General features: G+C 38.6%; 1 protein-coding gene across 2 annotated transcripts in view; it reads left to right on the top strand.

The window, feature by feature from the left end:
- The window catches only part of GALNT1 (polypeptide N-acetylgalactosaminyltransferase 1), an 87,346-nt gene that overhangs the window by 15,185 nt on the left and 52,604 nt on the right, over nt 1-19,557 (top strand). The window contains exon 2 of one of the 2 annotated variants that reach the window (XM_075084404.1): nt 9,881-10,055. The exons of the other annotated variant lie outside the window; for it this stretch is intronic. The gene's annotated coding sequence lies outside the window, so the exon portion shown is untranslated. The remainder of the gene's footprint in view (nt 1-9,880; nt 10,056-19,557) is intronic. 2 annotated transcript variants of the gene reach the window in all.

The following is a 19,557-nucleotide window of genomic DNA, read 5'->3' as shown; positions in this document are numbered from 1 at the left end:
AAATAGTTGAGCTGAAAGCTGAATGAGTTGGGAGGCTTTGTTTTGGCCTATCATGAAGTGTGCAAAAGTGTTGAGAGCTTCCTGCTTGCTTTTCTTGATTTCAGGTTAAACTTTTTGGGTTAAGTGTTTTAAGACAGTGTCGTCCTTCCAAAGATTTTTCCCATCTTTCTAAAGGAATAAGAATAAATAAGAGTAGATTGAACAGAAGTAGTGCATTCATATTTTTATCTATTTTTATTTAACCATATTCTTAAAAGCTGCCTTCATTTTGGTGCTTGAAGTGGTTTATGGTGTCGCATACCTGCTATCAAATAAAATGTTCAGAATTTATTCTTCTGTAAGTCATAGCTCTCTGGATATCCTGACCTTCCTTTCAACCTAGCAAGCACTTTTCCTACTTGTTACACTATTTTGTCTTTAGTAACTTTGTTTTTAGGGGTTGGTGAGAAACATGAACATTCTGCATGTTTTGTTATTGCTACCTAACTTTCAATGTACCCTAGGATGAGCTTCTATACGGAAGATTCCTGTTTCATTCCTTTCTAGAATATTCAAACAAGAATTATTCCTTAACCCTGAACCAGACAGGTACGTTAGGGAAGCAAGAGTTTAAACAACTGATGTCTTTCCAGTTACTGAAAATGCGAAATGGTTGAATTTATATCTGATTAGCTGATGGAGATTTCCAGTAGTGAAAGTTTCTCAGACCCTGAAGCAGTCTGCCAGGTATCAGATTAACAATCTTTCCCTTATGATGTTATGATGTAATTCACAATGTTCCTAGTCCACAGCAGCTGCTAAAGAGGTGTTTAAATTGAGTTGGAAAACAGGTACAGAGTAACTGAGAAACAAACAATTAGAGAAAACAGACGTAATTACCATGTAACAGGCCTATTGAGATTTGGTGTAACAACCATGGCAAGTCTCAAAATTTAAGATTTGGATTGTTAGCTTCATAAGCATGTCAGCCTGCCACTGCTGCTGAAGTAAACAGTCTCTTCCTAGCCATTCTTTCCCTTCCTTAGGTATGTATTGTGAAATAGATTGCAAAATTTTCTGGATTGCAGTACACTTCTGTGCTAAATTTGCTTCTATCCCCACACTCTTTTCTGAAAACGTCATGTTTAGGTACAGGTTAGAGCTAACGTGTAGGGAACAGGTGATGTTCTTATGCATCCCTTGAGCTGCAGTGCTGATTTTCAGTGTTCTTGGTTTTTGACTTGTTATTAGGGATTATGTATATGTAAACTTCATACCTTGCTTTCTGCATACTGAAGTATCTTCTAGGTTTGTATGAGTAAAAAGAAAGGCACTGCAAACAGCTGACTGGCTCTAGTAAACTAAGTGAAACAGGGTATTTCTAGGAAGAAACCTTAAGGTTTGCAGCATGATTTGGGAAACTGTGCCGGATCGCTGCATTGCCAAAGGCTGCATTAAAACAGCACTGTGTTTGGGTTGTGTGGGTTTTTTTTTTTAAAGAAACACTAAGTCATTGGTTTACTGTCATGGTTTTCTCATCCTTGTTATGAGTGTGTTAATAGCTCTGTGTTCTGTTTCAACTACCTGTTACTGATTTTACAGAAAGGGACAAGAAAGAAGTTGGAATCGGTATTACTGACCGAATTCATTGTTTTCGAAACTTGATAACGTAATGCTTCCTGTGTTCCTTTGGGGTAAACAAAACTTCCTGAAATAGGGACCATTATCTCACCTGAAGCCAGAAAAAGTTTGCCTGCCTGTTTCTAATTAAAAGAATGGAAGAAATGTTTTTGTTTACAGTGGTCGTCTTACTTGTGCAAATGAGAAATTACAGTAACTTGTCAGCTCAGCCAAATTTCAGATACTGTTGCAAGCAGCAGAACTTTGCCTGGAGGCATATAAAGAGATCTGAAACTAGAATTTCTGTGGAAGGGTTAGTATGTTTGTGTGAAGACATATGCTTGCTCAAGCAGTTTGTTGTTTTAGGGTATATATTCCTGGTGATGCTGAGATTTCAGTCTTACTGAAATGCCTTAAACCTGGCAGAAGGCAGGAAACAATTCCCTCTTCTTTGCCATTTACTTTCCTCACCACAAAATTTTTGTTTAAATAGAGCATTAATATTTTCAAAGAACTGACGCCACAGGACAGACTTTTTTTAGGGGAAGTTCTATGTATTACTTATGTGCTCTAGGCTAAGTTTTTTCTAAAGGTTTACTTTTATGTGCTGTGAGCTTACTGTTCCCTGAGTTAAAGTCCTCTTAAGCAGTGCATTATTTTGGACTTTGGAGTTATGATATGCTTGTTCACCTCTTAAACAGCTGTCTCAAATATTTGCATTACTTACTGGGAAACTAATGGTGCAATGTGTGATAATATAGGTGTTCATAAAAGCTTGTGGACAAGAATAAATTTTCTCATTTTCCTCTTTGATTAAGAAGTGCTAATTATATCTTGCAAGGGAGTATGTGATTTGTGAGTTTTTTTATGGTTACATTTAGTTCCTAGGTTAGTAAATATATAAACAACCTTTTTTAGCTCTGTATACAGCCATAAATTTGGTTTAGGGTAAGGACTCTAATATTTATTTCTTTTGCAATGAAGATACAGAGCTGAATAGACAGTAGATTCTCTTACGCCAGAGTTCTGGAAGAAATGATTTCTCAGTGTCTAAACAGACATAATTAGGTGTGTGGAGTAGTGGTTTTACTTTGGGGACTCTCTACCACTTAGCGCTGTATTATCTTCATGAGGAAATATTATATCGTGTTGATCCTTTGTAAATGTTGAGAAGCATTGTGTAAATTTGACATTTACTTTTACAGATTTACTACTTGATTTATTTCAAGTACTGCCTGTTGTGAATGGCAAGTCTTAGGATCTTGCTTAGATACCTCCCCCTCCCACTTTTCTCACTATGCTATAGCACACACTGTAGTAATCTGTGTGTGAGCTCCAAAAAGCTAAGCTTTTGGTTAGAAATAGAACAATTCCATAGTTCACTTTCTCTACATATAGGACAGAGTTGCTATAATTTTATTATCCCACAGTGGCCTGTTCTCACTTGGAAACTGATTTCTTGGCCCATGGAAGGCTGAGGTTGTGATCTTTTAAGCACTATTAAAGCAGCATTATTTGAATGTCCATAATTTTGCATCCCTCTGATCATCTCTGAGGTAGCAGGAAATATCTGTAGTTATCTGTCTCTGTAGTTCCATAAAAAATTATCAATGGAAGTGGAGAAACTGGGTATTACAATAGCTCAGGTACTTTTTTTTTTTCCTCTAAACTCTGTTCTCTAACACCCTGCCCCTGTAATCTTTCCTACTGTTTGGGGTTTTTGCATCAGATTAGAAAATGAGAGGTTACAGATTATTCAACTGAGTAGTATACCTGAGAATATAGCAGGCAGCTTTCCTGAAGCTCTTTGCTCACAGTTGAAGGAAGCAATGATCATCATAGGGCATGCAATTTTACTGATCGTTTATGAGGGCAGCTGTGATTGATTTTAATGTAGTTATATATTTTGTATTCATAATTAAATAAGATTTTTTCCTCAGTAGGTCTGGGAACTTCTATTCTTTTCTAATGGGAAGACTAGAAAAGGTTAAACAGAAACCATTGCCTTTCTCAGTTGAAGGGATCCTATGTTTGCCAGTGTTAATGTCACATACACTTTTTCTAGCAAAGAACAGTACTCTGAAAGTGGAAGTCGAATCATATTTATAACAACTAAATGAAGAAATCCACTTTGTGTACATAACTATGCACATATACACATGCACTCACCTATATAGGTAGCTGAGGTTAATGCCAATCGGCATACAGGCAGGGATTGGCGATTCTTCCTAGTTGCTGCTGCGTGGTTTAAGGCTGTTGCCATACTTGCATTTTCTTAGGAAGACAACTACTTGAGCTGTTACAGTAAGTGATAACTATCTGGTGTCTCCTGAGCTTCATGTGACTTAGGGTGAAGAGTGGTCATTGAGGTCTAAAGTCAGTGCTTTGTGTACAGGAAATGTGTTGTCCGTAATGCCAGGGATGTGTACCTGCTGTTGGTCTGACCTGAGCTCTTGAGGGCAGGGGGAGAGAAGGCAAGGCTGGAGTTTGAAAGTATTGCGGAGTAGGATAGGAAGGTGGAGAATTGGAGAGGGAAGTACAGCTCAGTCTTTATGCTTTCAGTGGCACATTACAATAAAAATATTACTGAAAAACTAAATTACCCACTCTTTATAAGACCAACAGAAAACTTGTAGGTGACGCTAAATCTTATTTTCTTGATGTCTGTGTTCCTTCAAAGTGAATGCTTCATCAACTGAAGGAGCTGAGAGGTGTCTAACACATTTTGCATTGTGATTCACATCCTCCATACGAATCCATGCTGGTTGCCTTGCACACTTGTGAAACAGCAAAGGTAGTGTTTCCTGGTGGCTGAAGAGAAGGTACAGAGAGTTTCTGCCAGCTTGATGCAATCAACACAACTCTGTTGAAAGGCCCACTGAAGGCAAGTGTGCCCAGGCAATTGATGCTCCATGCTTATATGTAAGGCAGGTTTACATTAATACTAACAAAACAAACTGGTTTTGCTTTACTGATGTTTTAAAATCATGATAGTTAAGAAAGACTTCTGTCGTCTTTACAGACCTGTAATACTGCTCCTGATTTGCAAATAATTTGTGGATTTTTTTTTTCCTTTCTGGAGAGCAGTCATGAGGTTATGAAAGACAGCGTTTCTTTTTCAAGTTGTGTGGTTCTGTGTAGGTACTGTTTGAATTATGGAAAAGGTATTTCTTACAGTCCAAAGAGATTTAGTAATGATGATGAATATGATAGTAGACATTTTACTGTTGAGAGCAGTAGGTTATCTTGTATTTTTTTTTCTTTTTTCTTGTGCTTTCTAGCAGTGTGGTATTCTCAAGCAAAGTGAAAATGAGCTTTGCTGTAGTCTTGATTTGGGCATGGGGGCATTTCACAGTTGACTTCTAAAAATAACATTTACTTTAAAAAAATCCCTATGGGTTCAATCACTCTTGGTCCATTTCATACACTGCTAGTGTTGGCTTGCGTTGCTTTGAGTCAGTGTCCCCAGAAGACAGAAGAAGGCGGGCTGAGAGAGGAAGGTGCTGCTGCATTGTTTGCATGGCTGTACTTGCCAGAATCGTTGCTTGGTTGGTGAACAACCTATTGGTGAAGGCCAAGAAAAGTAAAGGCATGCACCTTAGATATCAGCCTGATCAAAATAACTGTTACCGTGACAATTTCTTAAGTTTTGCGGAGATACTATGATAGCAGTGTGTACTTTACACCTGTTAAACACATCTGTGTTTATGGTTTTGATTGTGTTATAAATTATGCCTATGAATCTTATTCTTTGACAAATTGCATGCAGGAAAAAATCTTGGGATTGTCTCCATTAAGAAAGATTTATTCAAATAATTATTTCTTTTGCTGTCTTTCCGTATAAGACAAAGCCATGGAGAATTATGGAATAAAACTGTGGTGGTTTTGTTGTATGTTCTTTTGTGTTGCTGGTCACTTCAAGAGCAACAGGTAAAAGATGTGGTTTTCTTAGAGTTATAAATCTGTTTTCTGTGGAGTTTCATGGCAGGCTAATCATTTTCTCTCATTTTCATGCTGTCTTGTTCACTCCCTTGCTCTGATGTTTCTGACCATGTGCAGGACCATACCACTGGACTGAGCTGGTAGAAGAATTAGCTGATGAAATGAAGTTGGCTACATCCTTATGGCAGTTCTATAATTTGGGTGTGTGGGGAGGTGTGTCACTGAATAAACAGAAATTGACTGTACAGGCTGGGAAGATAATGCATGACTAAAAATCATACAGTCACTCCATATTATATTTAGGAAGAGGTGAAAGTGGTAAGTGGGATAAAGAGTGACAATCAGGAATAGATATTTCATTGTGCATAAGCAGCTCTGCATGATTGTTGCTGTTATTAACATAAAATGTGTCAAAAGGAAGCTCTCTGCATAATGGGAATGCAAATATTGAGGCTGTTCAGTATAGACACTTACTTGAATATGAGACAATAATATTTTGCACTCTACAAACGTTGTGGCTGTGAATCTGGTAAGCACATCAGAGTGGCTTGCTAAAATTTGTTCAGGTTTAAATAAAAGCTCAGAGTGTTGGATTTCCCTGAAAAGTGAATTTTTTCCAAAAAACCTTTCTTCATTGTTAGGTGCCAGTTACAAAGCTGAGGCACCCACTGGGCAGAGGGTCTGGTGCATGTGATGGCAGAACATTTAGCTGGTGGTAACAGTATAAAACCGGACAGTAAAAATTATTGGCAAGGGAGATCTCTGCCTGGAATCAGCCTCATCTAACTTTCATCCTGTGAAATACTCGGAGTTGATGTGCAAACTTATTAACAGAAGCTGCTTGGATTCCAAATTCCAAAATCCCAGCTCCAATGATTTAATTTTAATTCTGCAGGCCATTTGTATGTGCAGTTTAAAGCAGTAGTAGTCTTCAGTTTAAATGGTGTAGCAGTGTAACATGGTATGGAGCACTGAAAGCTAATGCCTACTGGTAGCCTTAATCTAAGTACTCATAACTGCTATTGCAGCATATGCTTTCTTGTTCACCTATTTATTCTGTTATTGGTGTCTGGGTCTCCTAAGCCACTTGCTTGTCCACATCAGCAGTGCGTACAGGTTATTACTTTTTTCTGGCTTACTTAGGATTTACATCAAGAAAATGAAAGGGCACAGTACATCTTCACCCAGTACATCTACACCTTGGCTTCTTTTGCTGTCTTTCTGGCTAAAATGGGTTTTGTTTTGGGTCAGAACCACAAGAAAATCAGCAGCCAGTTCTGTGTGCATACTATACCTAAATTTTTGTTCTTGACAGGATATAATGGAAAACCCAGCTAGAGTTGAAACATACTTAAGAGATGTAGTTACAGGTAAGACAGTCGTCTCCTTGAACATGCAGTTTAGGGAAGCAAATTTGGAAGCCTTTTTGTGAAGATCAGAAATGCGTAATCAAGCCAATCTAACTTCCTCTACAACAGGAAGCTTGTGGACTGGAGAAAGCCACATGTGATACTCCTACAGAGCAAGCTAAGGAAACATGGCCTAGATAAAAAAAGCTATTTTAGGATGTGTGTAAAATCATTAGGTTAACAGTAGCCGGAGTTTTCTTTTTCAGTAGTTCACTTTCAGCAAGGGAAAGCATATTGTATGGGATTTTGCGTAGTTGTTTCAGCTTAGTGTTCTTGTTCATGAGCTGGGTAATGGAATAGCGTACGGTTATGGAATCTGGAGACAAGAAGTGTTTGGGAATAAATGCAGGTACATGCAGCTGGGGTGGCAATTTGGAAGAATCTTGACTGATGGAACAATGGCCTGAAAGAAAAGGATGTGATTTGGATGAATAAGTAAAATGCTCTATATTTTGGTCAAAATAACATGAAGATAAAAGATGGCGAACAGCTGTTTAAGTTGTTCCTGCCACTCATTCCCCACACAGATCTAAGACAAGTAATGGATTATAAAATGCGAGTTAACACTGCAGCATTGCTCAGAAAGAAGAGGTGTCTATATGTATTGGCATGAATAAACAGTGGTATAATCTGGAGGACATGTAGAGTTGAACTTTCTGCTCTGTTCTGTGTTGTAAGGTTAAAGTACTGTATCAGTGTTGGCCATTTACTTCAATAAAGATATAGGCACAGTTAATTTGCCTCAGGAGGGTAATAGCAATGACTGGCAATTTAGAAAAGATGGTATTTGTAGAAAGAATGATTGAATTGGCATTTTTTGTAACCCAAAGAAAAGATCAAGGGAAATAGTAAGCTTTTAAGTGTGGGGGAGTTCACTCCAAGAAAGCAAACATCTGCCCTTGGTAGATGTGCCTTGCTTACTAATGGCAGTGTGGACCATTCTTTGTGTCCTGCTCTCATCATTTGCTTTTGTTTGTGTTTTATAAAAGCTTTTTCTGTCCAGTGCCTGGACAGTACTGAACAAAGAGCCTGTCGTCTTAGGATCCTTTGAAGAAATACATGAATTAGCAAAATTACTAGAAGATGGATCTTCATCTAACTGAATAGATGAATAGATAGATACTTCAGTTAAAATTCTTGAGCAGATAGAAGAAAACTTGCTTCCAGATTTGCCAGTCACTTAACCAGACTGGTTTCCCCATCTATAAAAATGTATCATGTTCTCCACCTCTGTATGGCATTTGAGTTTTACTGAAGAAAAGGGATATAAAAAAAAGCTAATTTAACATAAACAACACTGATGTTTTTTGTGTGCATTGCATGTTACAGTGCAATGTGCAAAGCCTAGTCAGATATATCATAGAAGTCTGCGTGTTTAACCTTCTTGAAGGCTGTGACTAATTTGCTTTGATAAAGGCCATTGGGTCTCTTCAGAATTATGTCATGATCTCAATATTTAATACTTTCAGAAAGATAACAATCATGTGATCTATGTTAGGTGTCCTGCTGGGTATGTCTTGGGTCATCTTGTGAATCTGTATTTTTCTGGCCCTTTGAAACTCCCCTATTTTTTTTCAGGTTTGGTAAAAATATTGGTGGTATTTCTGGGAGATCTTTAGCCAGTTCTTTTAAAACTTCCAACTGTAAGCCGCTTATGTGGTTATTAAACAGCTTACTATTGCTATTGTATTTGTATGCTTTATCAGTATTTTGGTAATTATCTTCAGTTGGAGAACAAAATTAGGAGTCTAGACACTTACCCTTTCTACTTCGGTATGCAAAAAACTGGGAAACCTCCAAGTATTTTACTTACTTTACCTGCCTTGGTACTGGAGTAATAATTTGTTTCAGAATAAGCAGTTGACAAAAATCTTTTCTGTCACTGCCAATCTTAGCTTTCCTTACCATGTATTTCTTCCATACTGTCATGTTATTATAGTGTCAGCATCTTATTTTTTTCATCCCTTGTACATCATTTTTCATCTGGGCAGGCAATGCATAAAGCTAACAGTTTATAAACAGGTAGAGCAATAGATTTGAATAACTTACTGGGCTCATATATAATAAGGCAAATACAACACATAAGCTCGTAATACACAGCAAATATTACTTAAGTGTAAGCAAGTTACAATTGCATTAAAAATTGAAAAGGTCGGCTTTCTTTTCTGTTAAGGTGTTTTGTTTACTTTTCAGCTGCTTAGAATTCCCTCCAGACATTGCTGTATTAACTGGGTAAAGCAAGATTTGAAAGAATTCATTCAATATTGCTGAAATTTTAACAGAACACTTGGAAAGGCTCAGGCATCATTTTTCAGGTGTCACTTTTTTAAGAAGTGAAAAAACATTCCTTCTTAAGCATCAGGTCTGTGTTTAACACTTCTTTTTTTTTTTTACAAAAGCTGTCATTATAAATGCTAATGTTTAACTTGTGGGCGAGAGATGAAAGAATGTAAAAAAGCCCTACATCTATAACCTAGAATATGTATGGGAAAACTTAGCTTAAAAGAATGATCGTCTGGGGAGCTGCTCATGTGAATATGTGCCATTGAGGAGGCTGTTTTCTAGCCTTATCGAGAACGATTCATAGTTTGTTGTGCTAAATGTTCATGATTGGATAGAGGGCGACATATATAGAACTCAAAAATAGATAACTGCTTATTTGGGAGGACAGGCAGTCCTCCCACTTAAATCATATCATCTGAAAGGCTAAAAAATTTTAATGACTTATTCCACCTCTCTACTCTGCCCTGCATATGTTGTTTTCCTCACAGGCTCAGTTCACTGCCTTTTTTAGAAGCAGTCTTTTGGCTCCTTCTCCCTTGCACAGGCTTTTGAAGACTTAAACACTGGAAAACTTTCCTCCCCTCCCCTTCCACCTCAAGCTCTGCCACAGTTGAGTGGGGAACTTATCTGAATTTCTATTCTTCTAGGACAGCCTTAAGACCTTGTGGATGGAAGACCTCTTGTGCTTCTGCTTTGATGTCGGAATGGCCTAGACCAACCTGTTGCTGTATGGTTCCTACCACAGGTGCTCTACAGCAATGTACTGGGATTTTGCCACCAGTGCTAGTGGACCATCCAGATGGCTGTAAACCTGCAGAGGAGGTTAGTACAAAATATGATCCAGGAATTTTTGACACTTTGGTCAGGTCTGTCTGCTTTGGATGTATCTTAGAGCAAAGGGAGCACTTAGAGACTGCGTGTATGCTGCTACTTTGTCATTGAATATTCCATATTCTGTTCCTACAGGGTCCTTGTGGACTAGTTCAGTTGTCTGTTGCTATTAAACAGGTGTCCATAAGAATCCCTTTAGATATTAGCAAAAGTCTAATTTATCAGTTACTGCGGTTGTCTCTAGTTATTGGAAAGTGCAATATCCAAGTGGGTAAAGCACCCCATTTTTAGTACTCCTAAACTGACCTTTACTCTCTCAGTATGATATAATCTTGAAAAGAGTGATCTAGGCCAATGAGATGGAATGCACATCAGTTTTTCCATCCAGCTGAACTAAGAAAGCCTGAGTTTTATTTTCTGTGTTTCTTCAATAAACACAGTTCCCTTAAAGCATCTTTATTGGACAAGAGATGACTTATTAAACTACCACTGTGTGGCCCCTGGCTGCCCAATGAAGTGTTTAATGACTAAGTTCTTGTCAAGCCTTCTCTCACTGTGCATCTCCCACTTGCTACTGGTTTTTCAAGCTTGACTGAAACAAGATGGAGAACCGAAGTTTGATGGGACAGATGGGCAAAGTTGTGGTAGAAGTCTGGCAGAAAAGATTAACCAGTTCAGTTGTATTTAGTGTGTTAAAAGTTGTCTTCCACTTGATAACCATGGTCTTGACATTTTGTGCTTATTTTTGCCTTGATTTTTTTCCTGCAAACCTGTTAGCATCTTTCAGAAGGTTCATTTTCACAGACTGAGTTCTGAAGAACTCACTGGGGTGAACTTTGAAGTTCAGGTTCAGAGGGATAAAAAGGGAAAAAAGCCTGTTTCAGGTCTAAGTGGATCCTTTTCCATTCAACTCCAGAAGATCTCAAACTGGCATGTACTCTTAAAGTCAGTGCTTAAAAAGTATAGCTTGAACAAGTATCAGTTCAGGGCAGAAAGGAAAAATATATACAAAATTCTACCTAATACTGTTAAATAATAGTAGAGGCTGCTCAAAATAAAAACTTAGGGTCAAAAAAAAAGGCAGAACAAATTTTTTGTTTCTGGCTTTACTGCTTATGTACTCTCAAGTTGTAGATTCACTGATACTTATTTCACTGTAGCCCAGCCACCTCTTCTCTAATGGTCAGTTTAATGACGTAACAGATTTGAGTGGAAAGAACTGTTGGGAGGGATACCCATTTGGTCTGCATTCTTTGGTCTGGGTCTGAGCTGGGAGACTGGTGTGGCTGAAAGAACCACAATTGTTCTTGGTTATCTTTCAGTTGTATCAGTTCCCTGATTGAGTTTCTTCATTGCTATGTAAATTTTTGCTGGCAAAGCAGGGGCTGGCTTGTTGGAATGAGAGAGAAGGTGGAGTTGCAGCTATTTAGGAAGTAGTGTGTTGGTGGATCTTTAATCATGATCTAACCATGTGGAATGGCTTCTCAGGCATGTCTACTCTCTCTTGTTGTGAAGATTCTAGTATCTTCAGATAAGTTGAAAATCTTTCAGAAGAGTTACTGAAAAGTAATTTTCACTGATTGGAGCACAGAATTTTAAAAGAGGCTTTAAGTCTCTGATCTAATTTAAAAAAGTGATTGTATTACTCAAGTGCTGTGGTCTCCAATTAATGTATAGCTGAATTTGCAAAACAGTTCCATCATATTCCCTTTTTTAATGTTTTCTGACACATTAACCTTTTTTATGGTGACCTGTTTCTCTCTTGGCTTCTAGTCAGTTATGAATTTTATGTTGTATAAAAGCTTATGTTACTACCAACTTATACCTTCAAAACCGACGTGTGAAATTAAATATATTAGCTGGCTTTTCGAAGTGCCTGACAACTTCTGGAGAGAATTGGCACAGTAATAAGCACCTGAGTATTTGAGGAAACTTTAATTTAGACAAGTTTAATACATCTCTGTGGTACTGATTGTTATACTGATTGTTTTCTCTATGCAACTATGCAAAAAATCGTTAGCATCAATTTTATATGTAACTGGAAAAAGATTATTTCTAGGAAGAGTTCACTGTTTTCTGCCTTAAATTACATACCAGACTCTTCGTATTTCTCTGGACTGCTGCACAGTGCAACAAATAAAGTCTAAATTTTATTTACGTTTTTCCTTTCCTGTTGCAATGCCTATATCTTCATATGGCTACTTTTATTTGAATTTACCAAACCTTTTTCATATCAGGATGAAAACTTACAAGTTAAGCCAAAAGGAAAACCTTCTTTGGAATCACTAGCTGTAAGAGTATAGTAGTGAAATTTAACATGTGAATGAATCTGCCATTTTTCTTCTAGAGAATTAAGAAATAAAATCCAGCAACATTGGAAAAGCATTTATTACAGAATGCTGAAAACAGTGTTTTCCTGTGAAAAATGACTTTGTTTAAAGACTTTCCATAATCTAAGTGAAAACTAATTTTTCACATTATTGATTTTTGATTTTCTAGCACCTTCACAAAGGAGCTCAAAACATGATAGGTTTGGTCTTGTTCAAAGAAGTACAGGTTTTTGAAGCCATTACCAAAACAAGATTGCTGTTTTGTATAGAATTCAACTTACAGTTTCTAAACTACGGCTTTTGATCAAATGTGAACTTGAATGTAACTTTTTATTTTTTGAAGTTGAAAGTTGGGAAGAGTGCTCAGTGGTTCTGTTTAACCTTTAGAAGTCCAAACTGGAGTTTCCTGCACAAGTGCTGTGATTACAGTGACTTGATAGGACTATCCAAGAGCTTCTTCAAATTTATATTGACCTGTTTGATGTAGACCTTTTTTCTTGATGTGTTTTCTATCATTAATAATGGTATGCTTTTTACAATGGTGAGCGCAGAAGGAAGTTCGCTCCGAAAAACTATAAAACCAAGATGTTCTTTGTCACACTTGGCTGGATTTAAATGCAATATGCTCTTGGTCTCAAATGTTCATGCTTTGTATTTGTTTCAGCAAACCAAGTTTAACTAGTGGATTTTTTTTTTCTTAATTGTTTGGAAGTACTTCTCTAGTGAATGTAAAGAGGTTTAAAATATTTACTGTAGTATTGGAGATGAGTCTGAGAAGTCTTTAATGTAGCCAATGTCTAGTTTGTCTGGAAATACTGGCAAATGAAGTCTTGGTCTCTAAATATTTTTTTGTAAGGTTATCTAATATATGTGGTTTGGGGTAGGGGAGAGAGGACAAAGTTGTTAACAATGAAATTAATAGATTGGCTTTCTTGTCCTGTTTAGTCTTCGGGTTTTTTCTATGTAGTCTCAGTATTCGACAGTTAAGTGATTTATTCTGCTGGCTGCCCATATATTGTCTTTTTTGTTTGCTGTCAAATTTCTGCCCATCTTTGACTATTCAGTTGGGCTTTTTGTTTTGTTTTTCTACCAGTCTAGCTTTTTCACATATTCATATTTCTAGGGACTACTAATGTAAAAATGGTTTAATTTATTTGCATTAAGAGTGGCGTATGACGTGGGTGGGTCAAACTGAGTTCTTTCCCTTCTACTGAATCGAGTATGGAAGTTCTGTCCACTGATAACTTATGAGCTTGGTGTATATCCATGGTCAACTACAATTTCTATGCTTAGCTATATCATTTATAATTGTCTACTTTTGCAGTTAGAAAGACCTATTTGGTGGATAGGTGAATACTGTGTGCTTCAGGTTTTTTGAATCACGGGCAGCTATATATTTCTTAGACAGGTGGGGTCTTAACTTCTCCTTCTCCTCCTTCCTCCTCCTTCTGTTAAATAGTCTTGATTCTAGAAGCAACAGATGATCGCTTTCCCATCCTCTCTCTTCTTCACCTGTTACCTTCATTTTTGTTTGTATGGTGGTAACCTAGGAGATACAGATGTAAGAGCAATAAGGGAAGGAGAATGCATCTGCTTGCATGGAACAGAATTGGTCAGAGCTGCTGCCTGCCTGACAGTTAAGGATAGTTCGGTCGCTTGAGTAATAAAGAGGACAATGCAGTGAAAAGGAAAGGGAGAGTAGACTTTTGTTATAAGAATGTCACAAAATGTGAAACTAGCCCTTGTAACAGGTCAAAATAGACAGTACTGATACTTCTGTAAATTCTCCTGTACTGTCAGTCATCACAGGTGCTTCAGCATATAAACCTTTGTCGCTCACCTGAAATCTCAGTTCTAGAATTTAAGCTCTGGTCCTGTGGAAATACCAGTACCAGTGCTAAAGACCAAGATGCCATGGGGACAAAGTAAACAGGACTCTAGTCCTGAAGAAGAGCCATTGCTATATTGGGCTGTTTGCAAACTGTTATACCTTCTCCCTTTCAGTTTCTTCGTTCTTGTCCAGTCTTGAAATGATCTCAAGTTCCAAAGGATATCCAGAACTCTGCTTTATTAGTCTGCCTGTGTAGCTTTTTATCTGACAGTTCTTTTCTTGTTTACCCATCCAAAGTAGAACCCAAAATACAATTATTGCCTACATTAGAAATAGACTTTATGTGGACAAATTTATGGGTCCTTGAAAAAAATCTCATGGTTGTTCTTTTTATACCATGCGTACATTCGCATGGGTTGACAACAGCGATAAAGACCTTAAGGCATGGTATTTCTTAAAGTTGTCAGAGATCTCTGGGAAGACAGAGTTAAGAAAAACTAAATCTAAAGCAAGGGATTATAAGAGGGAAAGTGAAAGATGGATGAGAACCTTATCCTTAGTGCAATACGGTGCGTGTTAATTAAATACAAAACAGTTGTTAATGGCAGAAGTTACCTGCTTAGCAGGGTTTTATGATGTGAAAACAGACTTCATGTGTGAATTTATGCTTAAGAGCTATATGGCCTGTCTGTATAAATAGACATTTGTTTTTTATGTAGAATTTATATTTGCATATGGATATACCAAAGGAGTTTTTGTGAGAAACATAGCAGTAATTTAATGAATGACCAATTTTGTGTCACAATGCTAGATCTTTTTTTCTCCATATCCTATCAGGCTTTCCTTTCTAAAGAAAGAGAAACAAACATATGTTCTGTGGTTTTTTTTTGAGGGGTGCTAGGTTTTTGGATGGAGATCTGATGTTTTCTCTATTTCAAAAAGTGTTTAGCCCTGCAAAACTGCTGAGCTACTTTTGGTTATAATTTTCATGTGTGCGCTATTTTTATTTTAAACTGTCTGTTAAAGGGATCATAGAATGGTTTGGGTTGGAATGGACCTTTAGAGGTCATCTAGTCCAACCCCCCTGCAGTGAGCAGGGGCATCTTCAACTAGATCAGGTGATCAGGTTGCTCAGAGGCCTGTCCAACCTGACCTTGAATGTCTCTAGGGATGGGGCATCTACCACCCCTCTGGGTAACCTGTTCCTGTGTTTCACGGCCCTAATTGCAAAAAACTTCTTCCTTATCTCTAGCCTGAACCTACCCTCCTTTACATTAAAACCATTACCCCTTGTTCTGTCACAACAGGCCTTGCTAAAGAGAGTGCCTCCATCCATAGTACAGTCCCCCTTTAAGTACTGGAAGGCCACAACAGGGTCTCCCCACAGCCTTCTCTTCTCCAGGCTGAACAACCCCAACTCTCCCAGCCTGTCCTCTTAAGGGAGATGTTCCATCCCTCGGATCATTTTTGTGGCCCTCCTCTGGACCCGCTCCGACAGTTCCATGCCCTTCTTGTGCTGAGGGCTCCAGAGCTGGATGCAGCACTGCAGGTGGGGTCTCACCAGAGCAGAGGGGCAGAATTGCCTCCCTCGACCTGCTGGCCACATTTCTTTTGATGCAGCCCGGGACACGGTTGGCCTTCTGGGCAGCAAGCGCACGTGTCGGTTCACATCCAGCTTTTCACCCACTAGTACTCCCAAGTCTTTCTCCACAGGGCTGCTCTCAATCCCTTCATCCCCAGCCTGTATTGGTATTGGGAGTTGCCCCGACCCAGGTGCAGGGCCTTGCCCTTGGCCTTGCTGGACCTCATGATGTTCACACGGGTCCTCTTCTCCAGCTTGTCCAGGTCTCTTTGGATGGAATCCTGTCTCTCAGGCGTGTCAGCCACACGACTCAGCTCGGTGTCATCTGCAAACTTGCTGTGGGTGCACTCGATCCCACTGTCTCTGTCATTGATGAAGATATTAGACAGTATTAGTTCCAGTACAGACCCTTGAGGGACACCACTCGTCACCAGTCTCCATACAGATATTGAGCCATTGACCACTACCCTCTGGATGCAACCATCCAACCAGTTTCTTATCCACCGAAGAGTCTACCCATCAAATCCATATCTCTCCAGTTTAGAGAGAAGGATGCTGTGGGGGACCATGCCAAAGGCCTTACAGACATCCAGAGAGATGATATCTGTAGCTCTTCCCTTGCCGACTGATGTAGTCACTCCGTCATAGAAGGCTACTAGGTTGGTCAGGCAGGACTTGCCCTTGATGAAGCCGTGCTGGCTGCCTCGAATGACCTCCCTGTCCCCCATGTGCCTTAGCATAGCTTCTAGGAGGATCTGTTCCATGGTCTTCCCAGACACAGAGGTGAGGCTGATGGGATGGTAGCTCCCAAGGTTGTTCTTTCTACCCTTTTGAAAGATGGGCATAATATTTCCCTTTTTCTAGTCCCCAGGGACTTTGCCCGACTGCTGTGACTTTTCAAATATCACGGAGAGTGGCTTGACAACTACAACAGCCAATTCCCTCAGAACTCTGCGATGCATCTCATCAGGTCCCATAGACTTGGGTATGTTCAGGTTCCTTAGGTGGTCATGAACTTGATCTTCTCTTACAGTGGGAGGGGCTTTACCCCTCTGGTCTCCATCCTGCAGTCCGTTGGCTTGGGAGGTGTGAGAAAAGAGGTTGCCATGAAGACTGAGGCAAAGAAGTTGAGTACCTCAGCCTTTTCCTAGTCTGTTGATACTAGGCCTCCATTCTTATTCATTGGGGGTGTACATGTTAACTCCTCTTTTCTGGTTGATGTACATGTAGAAGCCCTTCTTATTCTTTGCATCTCTTTCAAAACTGAGCTGCAGTTGTGCCTTGGCCCACCTGACCCCATTCCTACAGAACTGGGCAGCATCCCTATAGTCTTCCCAGGATTCCAGTCCCTGTTTCCACTGCCTGTGCAGTTCCCTCTTGCTCTTTAGTTTGACCAGCATGTGTTGACTCAGCCATGCTGGTTTCTTCTCTTTGTTGCCTAGTTGGGAAGGGAAGTAAAGCTTGTTAACAAAACCTCTGAATTCTTTACGATTCCTCATTTCCTTTGAGATAATGTAACCCACCATGTGTTAAATGATTGTCATCCTTATTTTGTCAAATTATATTTCCTATTTCTTTAAGTCTTCATGTTTAGTCACATGCATTGTCCTAGTCAGTGGTTTTGAGCTTGGTATCTGCCTGTATTTAATTTGTCAGCAAGTTCTGCGGTTACTCTAGGCAGAATTCAGCCAGCTTCTCTAGGATAAACACCCTAGGCCCCAGCATATAACATCAGTTTTTTTCTACCTGTACTGTTTCAAAGCTTTTCTAGAACACTTAATTTTTTTTAATACTTTCCACATATATTGTAGACAGAAAAAATGTTTTTTGAATGAATTTGGTGTTTCTTCAAGTTCCCCTTCTGGATTTTAAACTTACAATAGAATGTTTTCAGCATTAGAGGTTTCTGCAGTTACTTACATAAGGATGGTTGAATCTGTTCACTGCAATTTACCCTGTGTTTCCAGAAATCTCCTTTATAATCTTTTCTTTTTCTAATTAGCTGACTCTGCTTTTCTTTAATTCAAATTCTTGCCCATTAGTGATTCATCCTTAATGATGACTATTTGCCTATGTAATTTTCTGCTGTCTTTAAAAGTGTTTGAAGAATTAATGAACAATTTTATTCCACTCTAGCTTTTGGCTTTGATACATATCTAAAGAATAAGCAAAGCTTTATGGAGGTTGGATATTTTTGAACATTTGAGGCTTAGCTTGCAAGATTTCAGTTTCTCCTAACATACAAGGAAGGTTTCAAGATTGTGTTGTAAAGGATTATTCCCTTGATTGTTCATAGTCTGCTTAGTTCTTTGTCTGCGAAAAACGTGTAACTAGCTTGGTGATGGTGGATTCATCTGACCTTAAGTAGTCAAAGTCTCTCCTTGAAAATTGTGATTCTTTAATACTTAGAGTTGCTGGCTTTCTTCTCATCTAACTTCTATCTTAATAGCAGAATAGAGAGTAAGTTCTAACCCCCTTTGACTGTGTTCATCAGTGTTTGCAAGGAGTATCTGCTTATTTCCTCAAAATATTTCAAACAAATGCAACCTGACATTTATAACTGTCAACATGTGCAGACTGAAGTAAGTTTCATCTGCAGAAAATGCTACTGAGTACTTGATATATCTGTATGAAGAGTGATCTATTGATAAATACTATCCTTATTTTAGCTCAGTCTCAGCTGGTAAAAACTGAGTTTGTATTTTGGGGGTTGCACTAGATGATCTTTAAAGGTCCCATCCAACCCAAACCAATCTATGATTATATGATTCCATGGCTTTTTAATGTAGAACTTAAAAAAAAGTTGGAAGTAAATTTGATTTTTTGGACTATGCAGAAGCATTATAAAGGAAGATGGAAAATATGAGCATTGAGAATATGTAACAGCTTACTGTGTTTATACTTCCACATAGTCTAATCTAGTGCATATGATTTCTTAAAGATTGCTTGCAATAGTGGATCTAATTTTTTTTCAGCAGGAATTTTAACTTTAAAACAAGTCCTGTCAGCTAGCCTGTTCTGCTTACAGCTCATCTTGCACCTGTCAGATGATTTAAGTCTTTGGAATGTGTGACTTCTTGATTATCAGAAGTTCTTGACTGCTTGCATGCATTTTGGTCTTAGTGAGCATATGCCTAGTAAGGCCAAGTGATGCTGCTTTTGGCGAGAAGCCTTCATGCTGTGTTACCTCATGTCACAAGCCTGAGTACCTAAAATATGTGGAGGTGTTTACAGGTTTTTGTTGCAGACAGCACATAATATACTAATAACCTAATCTTTACTACTGTGACACTATCCCATTTTAATATAAATTTTGGGTAGTTCAGCTTTTTATTTCTTAAAAGAGCCTTGGAACAGGCATTTAGCCCTCATAGGGAAGCTAAAATTTAATTTTAAAACTGTTTCTTCTGGGTAATGATGAACTTGCAAGGTCTGTGACAATGTTTTTTCTTGAGGAAATGGAGGTCTTCACCTAGAACATCAGTGCTGATGTGACCTGGATTTTCCTCTTGAGTCCTGCAGTGTAGGGATTGGATGACCAGCTAGCACAGCTCTTCAGAGATTTATTAAGGACTGGAGTCAGTTTATAGATCTGGGATGCTGATTGGCTGGAGTGTTGCTGTACTAAAAAAGCTAAGTGCTGGGTCACCAACTGTGAATCTTACAAAAAGAAACCAAAGAAAATCCCACCTCAGCCTTCTAGGCCTCTGTGAAGGGTAGCAGAATGCTTGAATAGGTCTTACTGATGCA

Source organism: Phalacrocorax aristotelis, chromosome 2, assembly GCF_949628215.1.
Source record: "Phalacrocorax aristotelis chromosome 2, bGulAri2.1, whole genome shotgun sequence".
Taxonomy (NCBI): Eukaryota; Metazoa; Chordata; class Aves; order Suliformes; family Phalacrocoracidae; genus Phalacrocorax; species Phalacrocorax aristotelis.
This window is presented reverse-complemented; position numbering and strand designations above follow the sequence as displayed.